General features: G+C 39.9%; 1 protein-coding gene across 1 annotated transcript in view; it reads left to right on the forward strand.

Annotated features, from left to right (window-relative positions):
- Positions 1 to 14434, forward strand: part of ADAM22 (ADAM metallopeptidase domain 22) — a gene marked incomplete at both ends in the record, with an annotated part of 125719 nt that overhangs the window by 43491 nt on the left and 67794 nt on the right. The window lies entirely within an intron of this gene.

The following is a 14434-nucleotide window of genomic DNA, read 5'->3' on the forward strand; positions in this document are numbered from 1 at the left end:
TTGTATTCCTAGAGTATTCCCCCACCTGATTGTCAGAGGTGCCTAAATTAGGAAGCAAATCTCCCAGGATATTTGTAGCCAGCAGGGAGAGCGTGGGCTCCTGCAGAGGGTGGTCAGGGCAGGAGGCCGGTGGGAGGGTAATGTCTTGCCTTTGTGAACAACTTCTCTCTCTCTCTGCTGGTTGTGGAGAAGGGCATCCCAGAGGGACCAACCTCCCAGCTGGTTGCCCGGTTTCCCCATGGCTCAGCAGAGTGAAGAAAGGGAAGGATGGTTTCCTTGTCTCTTTAAAAAAGTCCTTCTATATCTTTTGTTCTGCTGCAGAGGTTCCTTTAGGACACTGGGTTACCTCAGGATGAGGACAAGTGAGGAGCTGCAGCAGTTCTTTTGTTAGAACAGTGTGAGCACATCACTGAGATTGCCAAGCAAAGATGACAGGAGATTTGAAAGTAGGTTTCTTGTAAAAATGCTTGGTCAAATTCAGACTCATCATTCACTGAATTAAAATTTCAGTTAGAGGCAGCTCTACGTTCAGAGGCAGATCACAGCTAGAGCCATCAGCACGTGACCAGGTCCCTGGCTGAGGGGATGGCTCTGCAGATGCTGGGGGTGCTCCCAGCCGCAGACCCCGTCAGCTGGCTGTTTCATATCTCACTTCAGGATTTGCAAGTGGACCCTTGGGTGAGCAAAAGGACAGGACTGCAAAGAGGAATGGTGGCTTTCAGAAGTGACACTGAGGTCTCTATCCCCTGTCTCTTTGCTGAGGAGGCTGAGGCCTTGTGATGAGGTGCTGTATGGAAGGAGCCATTCAGGATTAGAGTCAAAGGCTCTGAGGGGGAATATACTATTATGTGCTCTTCAGGGCAGTTCTTTTGTTCTTTCAAGGCTTTCTAACACACTGCTATATAACAGTGTTTAAAAGGGTCTGCAGCTGTTCTGCACCTTAATTTTTTTTTTTTTTTTGATGGACAAGCTGGCTGTGGAGTTGCTTTATGAAACTTAACTCTTTCTAAACAGACTTAAGTTTTTATCTTGATTATATTCAGCTGTTTGGAAGGACATTAACTTGGTGCCCTTTGAAGGAAAAAAAAACATATGCCAAAATGGTAGGATATTCCTTCTCACTTCTGCATCTGCTGGAATTGATGGCACACTTAATCTGCTCCTGCAGGATGCACTTTGCACCATCACTGTAGTGCTTTGCTGTGCCACATTCAAAATGTAACTGTTTGATGCCAGATAGTTGCCAGATTGCAAAGAATGCCCAGGTCTGAAAAGCCAGGTGCACATATTTTCTGACCTACAGAAAATATGACAGTCCTGGTAAAGAAAAAGGAATAGGTAATAACCTCTAAATGAAGAGGTTAGTTCTTTGAAAAGTAGTGATTTGAACTGATACACTCAAGTATGAAGGTCCCTTTTCATCCTGGAGAGAACACTTCACTATAAAAATAGATAAGATTAATAGATAATAATAAATAAGATATTTCTTAGAAATCTATTCTCTATTATAAATGGGTATATAATGTTTCTGTCTATAGTTGTATCATGGCTGAAAGATGAGAGGCTACAGGAAAAGACAAAATAGTCATAAGGATTTGCATTGTCACAAAAAAGAAAATTTTTCATTTCTGCTGGAATCATAAGCCTGCTTCATTGAGGCAAGCATTCTGGAGATGTAAGGAGGTGGTGATTCAGATTTAAAGCTCTGTGGGAAGCATTCAATATACTTGGATCTGCTTTGACGCTGCCAGTGTTTCCATCCTGGGATGTGTATTTTCTGAAATTTAGACCATGGCTTAGGTGGCAGCATGAGAAGTTACAGGTGGTTTATTTTTGGGCATGACTGAATAAATTATGTCAAATGCTGAAAATGTCTGTTAGCACATTAGACACAGTGGTAGCTATGCAGAATGAAATAATTTGGTTTGTTTTTGAATCAAGAGAGCATGTAGTCTGCTATTTTCTAATTATTAGAATTTTGAGCTAGAGTTCTCCAAACAGACAGTTCTGCAAGCAAGGCGATGGACTTGTCTTGATTTAGGAGATGATGATGACATGAAAGATGAGAATAAAGGGATAGGAAAAAGGTGTGATGAAGGAGCAAGAGAAAACAAATAAGCAAATTGGATGTCTCATGCACAGTGTATTGTTGACAGATGCCTCCTTGGGATGTGAACTCTATCCTATATAAGTTTATATGGATATATAACATATAGAGGAGCTCTGTGTGTGTATATCTATATAGGATATATATATATACACACATGCATGTGCGTGTAGAAGAAATGGATGGTAGCAGCAGAGCATCTGTCAAATGAGAACTTCTACCAATGCTGCGTGACTGAACCAGCTACAAACCTTAGAATTTTATTCTTAACTTCTTTTACCATTCAATGCACAAGTTTAGGTGGATATATGGTCACCACTAGTAATGTAAAGGATTTCATCCTGTTCCCTTTCTTACTGCTTAGAAACCAGCCACAGTTACGCCACCTACCAGCATAAATGATCTTAATACAGAGTTTTGTTGTCTTGAGGGGTGTGAATATGGGGAGTTTTGTATATAGAGGAATGAAGCTTGTTTTAGGGTAGGAAGGATGTGATACCTATGATAAGAAAAGGGGGAGATACTTGAACCTGCAGGAGTTTTGATGTAGGATTATCAGTATGAATTGAATTGTAGTCCCATCCATGCAGCAGCAGATGGAGAACTGTCACAACTGCATTTACAGAAATGGATCTCCAGTTACAGATGTGGAGCAGTCTCTGCAATGGATGCAGCCAGCAGGGTGATGCTGGACACTGTTGCTCTGTACACCTCTTTTAGGTTACATGATGTGCATAAGAACCATGTAATTAAAAGCAATCCTCTGCTAATATGTGGAAAAATAATTTTTATCCTGTAAGCACAAATGTATTTTCTCTCAGTTTCAGAAAATGACTTTGGATAGAAAAGTAATTCTAAATAACAAATTACTGTATTCATTTCACCCTAAGAAGCAGTGGCAGTGATTAAACACAAAAAAAATAAAACTGTGTCATACCAATGGTCCATCTGTCTTGGCACTGGAAATGGGAAATGCTGTGAGAGAGCACATGGGCTGGGCCACTTTCAGGTTCCATTCCACTCACCCCCTTAACGTCCATGGCTGTTTGATTGGAGATGCCAGAAGGCACATCCCTGTGTGTGCCTTTTATAAAGCACCTGTTTATGAACTCATTGTCCCTGACTTCAGTCCCTTTCAGAGATACCTTCTGAGGCCTGTGCAGCCTCCTGTGGCAATGTGGTGCAGAGATTCACAACTTGTTGTGTGACACAGTGTTTTCTTTGATCTGTTTTAAATTGGTCTTCTAATGTCTTCAAGTACTTCCCCATTTTACTAATGTGGAATTAGGTGAATAGCAGCTTTGCATTAGTTCTGTCTATGGCTCACATGATATTGTAAACCTCTATCATATTCCCCCATCCTCCCTCTCTTCAAATTGAAGAGCCTTTTGAGCCTAGAGAGGATGATTTACTGGTAGGTAACACACAGGGAAGCAAAGTAACCTGCTGGGTCATCAGTAATGCCAGAGCCATCTGGCAAGCCAGACAAATTTGACTTAGAACAGCATTAGGAAATGGATTTTTTTGCTTCTCTGAAGCTAGTTGTACTCTTGTAGTTGTCTATGCTAAGTGAAAATTGATGATTGTAAGTTTGAGGGAGCTGTGATAATTTCTTGGACTGTGGTTAAGTGATTAGTGTTGTCTCAGAACCTGGCTCCTGAGGATTCTGTGGTTAAGGAACTCTTTTGTCTTCTGACTCTTCATTCATTTTTAAGATGTGCCATGAATTTTATTTCACAAACCTTCTTTTCATTTGTCATGTGTGGATATTTTGAGATATTTTGCAACCTGCTTCTTCAGGAGACTCCTTTCCTTGTCTTTCCTAACTGTGCAACTGAATTTTTTTGCATAGTTTTGGGCTAAAATGCTGTTTCACCCACAACTGAAGTGTGAGACCTTTGACTTCTGATCCACACAATGATCTGTGCCATTAAAATTGACCTTCTTTATCAAAATAGAGACATTACAGTGCTACAGGGGGTAATTTCAGCTTCTTGCTCTTTAATTTGCCTGTCACTGAAGATATTTTTCATGTTATGACTCATTTTTCCTTAGCCCCTCTACCAATAAGAGGCTTTTTCAATGTCTTAGAGTTTCAAGCCTGTTCCTGTCTTTTTAAAATTCTAGCATATTGTCTTCTTCAGAATAGTTTCTGGAAACTAATCTAGTTCCTAGATTTAAGGTTTGCAATGTTTCATGTTGAAACTGTTTTCAGGTATAACCTTTTCTAAAGTTAACATCTTTCGTGAACAAAGATAAAAGTAGTGGTAACCATTTTCTTCTGGTCTTTTTTTCACTGAAACATCTCAGGTACTTCAACAATTGATGCAATCACTAGGTTAGCAAAAACCCCAAACTTCTCTATAATTTTTCAATCAATTTATGTGAATACTCCATAATTAGATAAAAATCCACACTGTTTAGAAAAAATTATTCTTGGTGACTACTGCATAAAAGATTCTTGGGGCATACAACCTTTTAAATATTCAGGATAAAATGCAAAGTTCAAGCAGCAGGTAACCATGAGTGTTAAGGGGGTGATCGTCCTAAGTGCTTGTGAAAGAAATGACAGCACAGTGGGGGAAAGCTTTGCTGTCATTAAAGTTGCCCATTTTGAGATGGGTAGGTTCAGCGTTAGTGCCAAACTGTATCTCTCTTGAAGAGATACTGACTCCTTTCCTGCTCTTTCTTGGCATCATGCTGAAGTGGGAAGCAGTGGCATGGAAATGCTGATTGTTAAGAAGGGGTGATGGGCTGGGGAGTAAAGGAGGTGTGGGAGTGTGACCAGGGAGAGGTAGGTACGGTGGGGTGGAGTTTGAAAGGTGATGAAAGGCAGAAGCTGAGGCAGAGCATAATTTGGCCCCTTTGTATTCCTGTTTCCTGCATCTTAAGGTTTTTAATTTTTTTTATTATTTCTGTAATCATACGCTGTTTGTTGCCAATGTGAAGTAGTCTGGGGGTGAAGCAAGTCTGTGCTGGCAATGAGGCAGTTTGCTGGAGACCCCCAGTTTGCCTGGTCCCAGATTGTAAATTGTGTGTGTGCAAAGCAAGTGGTGATGCCCAGTCACTTTGACAGGGGTTTTCTGCATGGCTTTGGGCAAACATCCCCCATATTGAAGCTTTCACCATTTGCTGTAGTCACAGTTCCTTGTTCTTCAGCGTACCATGAGGAGGACACTTGGGATCAGCACTGAAGAGCTTCAAGAGCTCCAGAGTTGTCCAGACTGCAACACAGAGCAGGACACATCTGAAATGTTAAGATGAAAAAGACGCTGTATTTCTGCATTGCACGTCTCTGTCAAGTTTCAGACTTGGCTCCCAAACCAAACAGATACCTTACAGCTTTCTAGTACTGAGGGAAGTGCTAACTCTCCCAAGGAGCACTCAGTACTGGAGGAGTCAGTATTTGTGTTGAGCGAATACTTGAGAGAGCATCATGGAAATATTCATGAGTGCAGGAATAATTTGTATATTTGTTCCAGGGCAAGACCATGTTTACAGTAGCTAAAATTTGAGGGCAAATCTTGAAGGAAGCTACCAAATAAAAATATTTAATAAAGTTCATTCACTAAATCATACAGGTGTCCTGTACAAAATGTGTGCACTTGTTTTCAATAGTGTGAAGCATTGCCAGGGACATGTATAGTACTTGCCCATTTAATTTTTCAGTTTTTCTCTTTCCATATAGCATTTGTGGACAATGCACAAAGAGTTGTATTGAAATGTGATTGAAATCACAAGTGAATTTACTTGGGAAATGATTTTCCATGTAGTATAAAACAGAAGAGGCATATTAAGAACTAGGATTAGACCACACTAGTACATTTGTGCAGGAAAATGTGTAGCCTGTGTTTCTCGTGTGCATTCCTTTTCCCTTTCTGATTAATTTGCCATCCTCTCAAATTCTAAAACAAGCTGTTTTTATCCTGACTTATAAGTAACAAGTATATGAGCAGAATGGTGTTGAGGAAACCGATTTGTAGTAAGGCTATGAACATGGTCTAAAAATACCTGCTCATTTTAATGGGATTTGTGAAATTTCTGTAAGAAAAAAAGAAGTAATTGCTTGAAGAAATACTGATGTAAATTATTCATCAACAAAAAAAGAGTGAGGTTTTATTGACACTTGCATTGCCATCAGTACTGTCAGGAAACCTGGGTAAGGAGCAAAGCGAACCTTTCCCAGACAGCTTTCAACTCTGCCTGTGAAAACAGAAGTTTAGAGCTAGAAAAATCCTGTTTCACCTTTCTGCCTGACAAGAATCTTGCAAACACCTGCTGTCTGCTCTTTCTGCTTGTTAAAGTCTCTAGTTTAGCACTGTGGTATCTTGAGTAGCGGTGTCTTCCCATGGATACTGGGACAGCTCTGTGTGTGTGTCTGTGTGTGCAGCTTCCTTGTTAGGACACTGGATTAAATCTTTCTGTTGTCTGAAAGAGAAGACTGTCATCACCTTCCCTCTATCACCAGCAGCATGAATTAACTGCCATAGTGAATTTGCAGTGCTTGTGCCACATAATCCTTTAAAGTGCCTTATTTAAAAAAAATCCCTGTTCACTATATATCATATCAGATGCTATTTGCCAATTTCAATATTTGTATTAGGAAATATTAATACCGATGCAAGAAATGCAATCAAATTATTGTTAATATTTGTCATAAAAAATACAACCTGAAATTATGATTTCAGAGCTGCTTTAGCTATGCTTTGCTCTTACTTTGTTGGGATAGGGAGCATTATTTAGATTTCCTTAAAACAGTGGTAAGAAACTTGTGGTGATATGAGTAAATGGTTAGTTTGTAAGTATGTCTTTTCCTAGCTGCAGAAATTAAATACAAGCTTCTAAGTTTTTTCCCCTGGAAAATGCAAGCAGTATCTGTTCATCATTACATTCTCATGAAATTGCCCATATGGTCATTTAGATAGAGGAGTTCAAACTGAATTGCGAAGATTGTAAAGGATGAGCTGAAAAATCCATGCTGTTGTGACTACAGATGGAGAGTGGCACCATAGAAAATGGCACTGGTTGTACTTCAGGTGCAGTTTATGGGCACAAGGCATGTCCAGCAGGGTATGGTCACACCAGCCTGAGCCTTCCAGCTACCGCTGTTGCTTCACAAGTTTTCCTTGCAGCTGTTGCTGTGTACTCCTTTTTTTATGCCAGTAATAGGAGCCATATGTAATAGAAATTTGGTGAAACTAAGGAAGAATGTCTTTAACCTGCTTAAACCTTTTCCCATCAAGAAATGAAGCCAGTTCAGAAATGAAACACATGCTGTTTGTAAGCCAGAACTGTGAGACTCCTTCTCTAAAGCCAGAGTGGAGGCCCTGCTCAGGGCTGCAGAGCTGCTCTGCAGTTTGCTGTCTGCAGTAGGGTGCAGGGCAGTTACTATCCTGTCCTGCAGGCAAAGTAGCTATTAAGGGATAAAGGGACTAAGTGCATTTTTGAGTCAGATGACATTTGGGATCTAACTGAGAAGTCCTGGAGAGGAAAAAAGATGAGCAAATGTTAGTATTTGGAAGAAACATAATCAGAGATTCAAGCTGAATAATTTTGTGAAATGTGAAGTTGAGCTCCAGGAGAGGGCTGAGAGTGGGTACGACTCAGCATTTGTGTAGAATCCTTTGAGGACTTAACTCATTCTTAAGTCCCTAATTTCTTTTTGAAGAAAACCTTAAATAGTTAGTAGGAGTAGAAACATTAAGAAGTTTCTTTCTCCTTTCTCCCTTTCATATTAGCTGCAACAAGGACAGAAAAGTACTGGAAGAATATTTTAAAAAGGGGTGAAACTTCAATTTGTGCAGACAAGAACCAACTGTTTTTCTCAGTAGTTTTTTTCCTTCCTCTGAGTAGACAATGAAAATTGCTGCCATATCTACAAGAAGCTATCTAATTCTGATTGATTAGTCCATTTGGCTAACTTAACAGACACAGTCATTAATTAAATTAACCATCCACATAAAAAGAAATTCAGCAATTCTTTTGATGGGAAGGAGGAGATGAACGTTTCAGAGCTATTAAAGCAGATTGGTTCATGGGGTATGGAGATAACTAATCCCCCCTGAAGTGCAAAGAAAGATCATGTATGAGCAGATGAGCAGAGAGGAAGTTTCTGGGTAGGCATGAGTATAAAGGAGAATTAAAGTGTCCCACGTAGTGAGATACAGAAATCTGCCAGCTAAGTGGCTTTTTTGAGTTTATCTTGCTGTATATTTTAGTTAGCTCATGGCTGATACTGAAAATGGTTTAGGACCAGAGTGTAATGCAAGGTAATACAAATTGTCCTTTGTACTCTTACTGACTGGCAGATAGAAACATCCGTTCTGTTCCCTCTCATCCAGTTTTTCCACTTTCTGGCTCCTTGTTTCATGATAGTCAACCTGCCTTATTTTCCTTGGTGTACAAGACAGGCTGTACTAGAAATGTCCTCTGATAGCCACTCCTTCCATATCTCTTATTCCTGTTAATACTTGGTAGAGGATGTACACCACTGGGGGAAAATATTTAATTTTATGGGAAGCTTCCTCATCTTCATGTGCCCTGGTACCCTGACAGTGCCCATTCCTTTTACTGCAGCCCTCTCAACCATGATGTTGCAGGGGGCTTCCTTCTCACAATTTGGTCTGCCACAGGGGCTAGCATTAATCATGCAGCTGATACGGCATCTATCTCTTATCAGTGTCTCCATCATTTCCCTGAACCTGTTGTTTTCTCTCTCCATATGTCTGTTGATAATTTCCTTCTGGCATTCGGCCCATCCAGACCTTTCTTCTGATTTCAACTAAAACCCCGTCTTCCTTTTCAGTAATGCATCTTACCTCAGATCTCTCATTTGATGTCCTTGTCTGGCACCATATTTAATCTGAAATTTCAGGTGTATGTAATGGGGAGTTGTGAAGACAAATCAGGGTGAATAAATGATAAGGAATTCCTACAGTGTTCAAGGAGACACAGCAATGATATCAGATATCATGAAGCCAGTCATTTATTTATAACACTGATGCTGACAAAGATACATTATAGTACTGTGATTATGTACTCCCTTTATTTCTGCCTTTCTTAACTTTGTAATTCTTCCTATGGCCTCTCAAGAGAACACTGTAATTTCTGCTCTTTTTCTTCCATAACTGTTAGGATTTCAGTCTCTTAAATCTGGAGAGTTAATTTTTGTTCAGAAGCTGGCTAATAGGCATTTTCCTTCTCTGCTTGAAAGTGAAAGTTTATTAAATTTACAGGGATAATTCCCAGGTTTTTCTTCATTTCATATTCAAATGCAAACCTCTTCCTTTTTCAAAAATCTTTACCTACCTCTTTTTTTCTTCTTTTGACTTGAAGTGCTTTGTAATCTCTTGTTTTTTCTTTCTGTTTCTTTAAACACTTGACCTGTTCTGTCCTCTTTTCTCTTCCCACCACATTTTTTAAACTTTTTTTGGCTTCCTGGAGCAGCCTCTTTCTGCTGGGGAACCCATCTATATCCAAAGCTGATCTGTTTTCCTGGGTTCCCAATCCCACCTTCATTTTGGTAAACCTCCTATATAAGTACTACAGTTGATTCAAGGTAGAATTTAAGTGCATGCATATGCATCATCTTGGATAAGGATGTTTTCCTTATTTGGGGCCCTATTTTGTAATAAAATTCTCCCAGCTTCTGACTCTTGTGTACTGTTGTGACTGGGAAAGTTGGAAGAGCAAAGAGGACCTTGCTCATTTTTTTGTTCTGGCCCTTATGCTATTGAGTCTGTAGGGGATAGGCTCACATGGACTTGAGATAATGCTTCAAAAATGCTGCTTCTGTAAACAAAATGACACTACTTAATTTGTGTACACTAAAATAATAGACCTCTGGAAACAGAATTGCCATTATTAGCATAGCAGCTTTTTTCTTTGTAAAAGCAATAGATCACATGTGTTTTTTTCCTGTGAAACGTTTTATTTTTAGGTCTTAACATATGCAGGTTTTTGCCATGCCTTTTTCAAAATTTTGTACCAATGCCTCAGCAAATGTTTCTGAAAATCTCATTCTGCAGTATTGTCAATTATAGTGTTGGTGTTTTTTCTCTGTAATTTTCTCCATCCTTTGTGTCTCTAAGATTTTTTCCCAATCTGTTTTGTTCTTTTTTTTTTTAACATGCCAGTTTTATTTGTAATTAATACTAAAACTAGCACTTAAGCTGACAAAGATGGTTTCTAGGATAGATTGGCAGGCAAGCTAAATTATTCCTGTTTCATTTCTACCATAGGAAAGTATTTATTTTTTTATGTTGAAATGCATATTATTTTAATGCTGATTGTCTTATCTTGCTTAAATAATCTTAACCATGTTTCACAAGTATTTTGATTTAGATTTTTGTTTGTTTTAAAGTAAGGACTTCTATTAAAATTATGCAGTTATATGCCTGTACTGTTACTGCAGACAAAACATGACTCCACCTATGAGGTGGTATCTTTTGGCCTGAGTTTTCAAGATAGTGCATAATGGTTAGATTGTAGCTTAGTTTTTAATAGCATTGATTGAGTTATTGGATCTTCGAGTGTGTTGTGATTTTTATGATATTTGTAGTGCTGTGAATCATAATAATAAAGCATAACATGGCTTCCTTTATGGGGCTTATACTGATAAAATATTCTCAGACATATCCTGCCATGTTACTTAGGATAGGCTTTAAAAATTTCTCAGTGTTTCAGATCTGTGGTCTGTTTGCAAGCTGTGGACTCAGTCCCAAGGAGCTGTGCAGGCAGGTGACCTCATGGTGTTTGCCTTCCAGACAGGATCATTTTGGGAATCAAGGCACTTGTGACAGACCTTGCTGGGGGTGGGAGAATGCCAGTAACTCCCCAGCTGTTTTCTTTTGTCCTCAAAGTAAGGACCAAGCAGGATGACAAAATGGATGGACCTGTTCAGGAATTGTTCTTTGGCCTACTTTGAAAGTAAATACAACTTGAACAGCATGGGTATGTCCATCCCTGGGGTGGTGGGTGGAGGAAGAACAACTGACTGACCATCAGCAACCCTGGAGCTGGATGCCATATGTAACCCCGAGGAGAAACAGGACCCTTCCAGGGTGCAGGCAGAGCAGCCCAGGTCAGGTCAGAGGGGCGCTTGGCCAACTGCCCAGTCCCAATAGCCCAGGGCTGATGGTGAGGGAAAAGTGGAAGAGCTGAGCAAGCATGTATGAGGCCTCCCCTGAGCCCTTTTCCAGAACTCCCAACACTGAGTCAGGTACAGTCTTTCTGTGTGTTTGGCAGCTCCCAGTTAACGTCCACTAACTTGTCCATTCCCAGCTTGAACCAGTACAGACCTCTAGTGTTCATGTTTTCCTGCAATATATTGCACATTGTAATCAGCAGCTGTGCCAGTAAAGGTTCTTTTTAATTAGTTTTGAGCTTACTGACCTCTTTTGTTGCCTTCTAATACTTGTGTTGTACAAGGCAGAGAATGATCAGTGTCTTTGTTTTTTCATGCCAGACACAATTTCCAGATTTTTGAGAACATAACATACAATCTTCCAGAGCATTAAAACATTAACAGCACTATCTTTTAAAAAGCAGTAGTTTTGTCAGACCCACATGTGAAGAACCTGTGCTTCTCCTTGTCATTTCTCCAAATACAACTGTAAAGTCTCCCTGAGTTAAGCCATTCTGTTTGATCTCAGTCTTTGTACTCTAGACTTACTTTACTATCTTACATTTTATAATCTCTTGCATCTTCCTTGGCACGAAAACTTTTGTGTCCATTAGATAAGGAGGACGACATTAGTTTAACTGAGTCCCCCTGAAATAAAGAAGAGTAAAAGTAGAGCCCTAAGCTATAAAAAAATCTTTATTAAATTTGTGGAAGCATAAACTTTTGCTGAAAGAGTGTAGTGAATGCTGGGAAACTATATAACTAACTTCAGCAAGCTAAACTAAAGCAAGCTAACTTCAGCAAGCTAAACATTTGAAGAGAACATCTGTCAAAATTTCTAAATCTGGAAAGTGCATACAAGACCTTATAGAAGTCCTTGAGCTTCCCCCAGGGCATGAGTATCCTAAACATTTAATATTCACTTCTAAGAGGAATCAGAGTATTGTTATCCGTAACTCAACAGCATCTCTATTAGGTGCTCCTCAGTAATGGGTCATCTGCAGGCAGCTGTGCAAAGCATTAGTGTAGATATTGGGCCTGACCAGAATTAAAGGGGTTCACGCTGGTTCTGCAGTGGCCAAGGGAGTCACCCACTCTTTCTTTCACCCTTATTGAGAGCTGCTCAATCCCTCCTTTGCATCAGCTCTGGAGCTTACTGTACCTCTTCTCAAGAGATTTCAGTTACCTAATGCAGCAAAACCATGGTTTTGTTGAACTCTCCCAAGTGTACCTTGACAAGTGCCAATGCTGACATCAAGAGTGTTTTGATGAGTGTTTGTGCTTACACAAGGTAGGTTCAGTGCTTGCTCCTGAGGGGGCATTGAGACTTCCTGCCTTCAGCAGCAACCAGCTGTGAACTCACTGAGACTGAGGAAACCCCACCTCCATGGACAGTTGTCCCAGGGATGCTCCCATTCAGTAATTTGTTAACATCCCTCATTTTACTGCCTCTGTCCCTTACAGTTAGTCAAAGTCTTTTTGACTATACACTTATACAAAGTCTTTTTTTTTTTTAACATCCAATTTCCACTGACTCATTGGCAGTCCTTGTACCTTTGAGGTTCTGCCATCATCTTCTGTAGCTTAATTAGTTGCTTTTATATCTTGGTGTGTGAACTCTGGTGCATTCACATTCCCTCACAACTCAATTTTTTGCTAGACTTCAGGAGCCTCTTTGTGTTTCCAGGTAGTGGAACTTGGTAAGCAAAGCTGTCCAGTACCTGCCTGTAGTATTTGAAAAGAGATCTCCTTTGGGCAGTGGTATTAATCTTACCTCAGTTTGACTGGAAATACATCTTCTTTGACATATTCTGGGATGACAGTTGTGTTTTCCAGGAAGACATTCTATTGATCTGCTAAATCATTTTGCCAGAAACAAGTGTGGTCATGTCTCTCTTCCTTATAAATCAGGCCCTCCAAAAAAAAGTAACAGAAATTCCCTCCAGCCCTTAAGTACATAAATTTGCTGTTTGTACAATTGAATTTGATCCTATTTCTAATATCCAGTCCTGAAGACCATCCAGGTCTTTCCTATGGGAGTTTTTTCAATCTCTTTTATTCTCCATGCTTTCCAATTTAATGTTATCAGCATATTTCATTGGAATGCTCCTGGGTTTTGTGCCTGGGTAATTAATGCAAATACCAAGCTGACAGTTTTTAGGGCTGATATTGGAGGACCCATACTTCCAACCTTGTCCTTCTTGGGGCTCACTCAGGGCAGTCACCGATGTCTCTGTGAGCAAAAATATCCATAGTCCTGTTGCCTGTTTGGCCAGGACGAAGCTCTGGAAAGATGACCAGCCACTGCCCTGGGTGCTGCTCTGCTGTTTCTGGCCTCCCTCAGCAGGTCAGTTCATGTTGATGCCTTTTTTTGGTCTTAAAATCAAGAGTCAAACATGGTTGGAAGGGAAAAAGGGATTTTACCTTGGTATTTATTTTAAGGATCCTTAGGTGCACTACGCCCAGGTGGAATGCACCCCAAGGCACACTGCAATGCACACCCCCCAAAAGATCTGGTATAACATTATAGGTTTTACTAATTAACACATCTATCAAACATTCCCCAATGAGAGGCTCAAGTGAGCCCCCCCTCCCCAAGGAACCTTCCCCTGGATGGTTCTGTCTTAGTTTACAGAGTATGTTCTGGAGAGGACCTTGGGGTCTGGGACATTCTGATCCCTAACTACGAAGCTTCTAAAATGTTTAGTCTTCTAGCTTAACAAACAAGTCCAAGAATGTAGGCAAAAAGCATTAAGAATACAGAAGTTGTAAAAATGTATAAAAGGGGTATAAAAGAAAAGACAAAAAATCATCATGGCATGTCTAAGCTCAGGTGTTTTGCTGTTTGAAGGAGAAATACTCAATTTTTGCCTCTTCTGCTGAGCAGGTATGCGCTCACTGCCTCCTGCCCCAGTGGCCAACCTGCCTTTTGTCAGGTTTTCTTTACCAATTCTTCATCTTTTCCAGCTTAATTGTCACTGAGGTGGGACAATAGCAAGACTTTATACTGATATAATCTCAGTAAAATTTTGTAGTCTTTGAACACGCTTAGTGAAATTTATGATGTAGATAATGTGGTCTCATCCAGTCTTAACAATTCTGTGATTCTGTGGTTTGCCTGACTAGAAAATAACTATGAGGAAGAGTATTTGAATGGTTTAGCATTTGAGTGTCTTAGTAAATACAGCCTGCATTTAATTTAT

This window comes from Coloeus monedula, assembly GCF_965178545.1.
Source record: "Coloeus monedula genome assembly, chromosome: 1".
NCBI lineage: Eukaryota > Metazoa > Chordata > Aves > Passeriformes > Corvidae > Coloeus > Coloeus monedula.